Source organism: Euprymna scolopes, chromosome 33 (assembly GCF_053919585.1).
Source record: "Euprymna scolopes isolate OS-2025 chromosome 33, ASM5391958v1, whole genome shotgun sequence".
Classification (NCBI taxonomy): domain Eukaryota; kingdom Metazoa; phylum Mollusca; class Cephalopoda; order Sepiida; family Sepiolidae; genus Euprymna; species Euprymna scolopes.
Window position 1 is genome coordinate 87377083 of NC_136514.1, and position 2677 is coordinate 87379759.

Below are 2677 nucleotides of genomic sequence, written 5' to 3' on the forward strand. Positions count from 1 at the left end.
GCAAAGACCAGCACAGACCATATGTGGGGGTAACCCCACATATCTGACCTTGGTCAATGTAGGGATCACCCTACAGACCAACAGTTACTATCCAGCTCCCATTTCCCACCTCTCGGGAGCTGGTCCCTCCCCCTCCCTCTCTCTCCACATTAAAAAACGGCCTTGTGCCTAATTTGCTCAGTGGGGAAGCAAATAAATACAAAAACCCCACATACCTGACCTTTAACCAGCTCCCATTCCCCACCTCTCGGGAGCTGGTCCCCTTTTTCCCTTCCCTCTCCATTCACTCCTCACATTAAAAATTGGCCTTGTGCCTTATTTGCTCGGTGGGGGAGCAAATAAATACCCACTCTTTTTATGCTGTAAACTTCTGTTTGTGTTTTGTTAATACACGTCTAAACTTACACCGTTGTTCTGTTTTCGTCATGACAGTTAAAATAACCTTTGATAGAGAAATCGTCTAAGGAATCACTTGTTTCAATAGCAGTTTCGCAAAGGAACAACAGATTCACTGTCTCTTTCTTTCCTTCTTTTTCTTCTTTTTTTATAATTTTTCTTCTTTCAAATTTTTTTTTTCATTGATCTTTTCTCATTTTCCTTCATTTTTTATACATTATATTCCCATACATCCTCTTCTAATCTTTCGCCTCGTTTTTTTTTGCTTTGATATTTGCTTCACTTCTTTCTTTTTTCTTTTAAATTTTTTTTTCGTATTCGTCTCTTCCTTTTTTCTTCTTTTTTTTCTTCTTTTTCTTCTTCTTTTGTTTTCTTTTTTAGTCTTCTTCCTGCAACTTTCTTTGGTTTCTTCCTCCGTTTTTATTCTTCCTTTCCTCCTCCTCCTTCCCTCCTCCTCCTCCTCCAGCTGCCTTTTCTACTACTTCTCCATTCCTTCCCCATTTTTATCGATTATTCTTTCCTTCCTCCTCCTTTTCCGCCGCCGCCGACTCCTCCCCCTTCTTCTTCTTCTTCTTTTTCTTTATTCTCATTACTTTTTCGATTTTTCCTTCTTTACCGCCTCCTCCTACTACTCCTCTTTTTTCTTCTTCTTCTTTTATTTTTCTTCTTCTTTTCTTCTTCTTCTTTTGTTTTTCTTCTTCTTCTTTTCTTCTTCTTCTTTTATTTTTCTTCTTCTTCTTTCTTCTCTTCTTTTTTCTTCTTCTTTTATTTTTCTTATTCTTTCTTCTTCTTCCTCCTCTTTTATTATTTTTCTTCTTTTTTCTTCTTTTTTTCTTCTTCTTCCTCTGTTTTTTCTTCTTTTATTTTTCTTCTTCCTCTGTTTTTTCTTCTTTTATTTTTCTTCTTCTTCTTTTTTCTTCTTCTTTTTCTTTTTCTTTTCTTTTTCTTTTTCTTCGTGCTGTTCTTCTACGATTCTTCTCCTGCTTCTCTTTATTATAATTAACCTCAACCTTGTATATTTATTTTCCTTACTCATCGACCCCTCCTCCTCCTCCTCCTCCTCATCCCATCCTTCTTTTTTTTCTTCTTCTTCTCCTTCTTCTTCTTCTTCTTCTTTTGCTTCCATTCCCCTTTTCCTTCTTTTTTTCTTCTTCTTCTTCTACACTATCCGCATCCCGGATAAACCTCCCAAATTGTCCCCTGTGGAAATGTTTCCCCCGTGGAAACATTGATTTCAATCTACAGGCTCGTTTTCCCGTAATCGTTTTCCGAGCAAGGAACCTATTTTCGGGAGGTGGCGAACGATGGGGTGAGTCGAAGTATATCACCGTTATATGCTATAATTTCATCGCAGACACCTCGGGGCAATAGCTGACACACAGCATATTAAGAACTAATGTTTGGGGGAAGGGAGGGCCAGGGCCCAAATGTGAGGGAGCATTATCTCTGGTTTGCCGAATTTCTTCATTTACACCGTATGTACTCTTTGATTAATATATCATATTATTTTATACTGTTGTGAAATATATATATATATATATATATATATTTATATATATATATATACTGTTTTGATATATATATATATATCAAAACAGTATATATATATATATACTGTTTTGATATATATATGTGTGTGTGTGTGTGTGTGTGTGTGTGTGTGTGTGTGTGTGCAGTCAGCATCAACCCTATTCTGGGTTTAACCGGCTTCCTCCGAAGGAGGAAGTTTCATAGGAGTATGAAATTCACAAGCGGTCCCCAGTCGCAAGTATATCCCCGTTAGGAGAGATGACGACGTTAGGTGTTTGCAACTTTCTGCAGTGAGGTGTCGACGTCCTCCTACATACAGCACCTGGACTTCCCAAATTGGTCACCCATTTTAGTAATGACCAGGCTCAATGTTGCTTAACTTCGATGATCTGACGGGAACCGGTGTGTCAACGTGATTATGCCGTGTATATATATATATATATATATATATATATATATATATATATATATATATATATATATATATATATATATATATATATATATATATATATATATATATATATATATATATATATATATATATATATATACGGCATAATCACGTTGACACGTGATATATATATATATATAAAAATAAAATCACGTTTTCGATAGGATTGAGGTCGATAGATTGTGCAGGCCAATCCAAACATGGAATATCATGCTCTTCCAGAAACATCTTGATATTGCCAACTGTGTGAATGGGAGCATTATCCTGCATGAAGATGGGATTATCCTCCAAATTCCG

General features: G+C 36.2%; 1 pseudogene; it reads right to left on the bottom strand.

Moving 5' to 3' along the window:
• Positions 1-2236: 2236 nt before the first annotated feature.
• Positions 2237-2355, bottom strand: LOC145258386 (5S ribosomal RNA; annotated as a pseudogene).
• Positions 2356-2677: the final 322 nt, after the last annotated feature.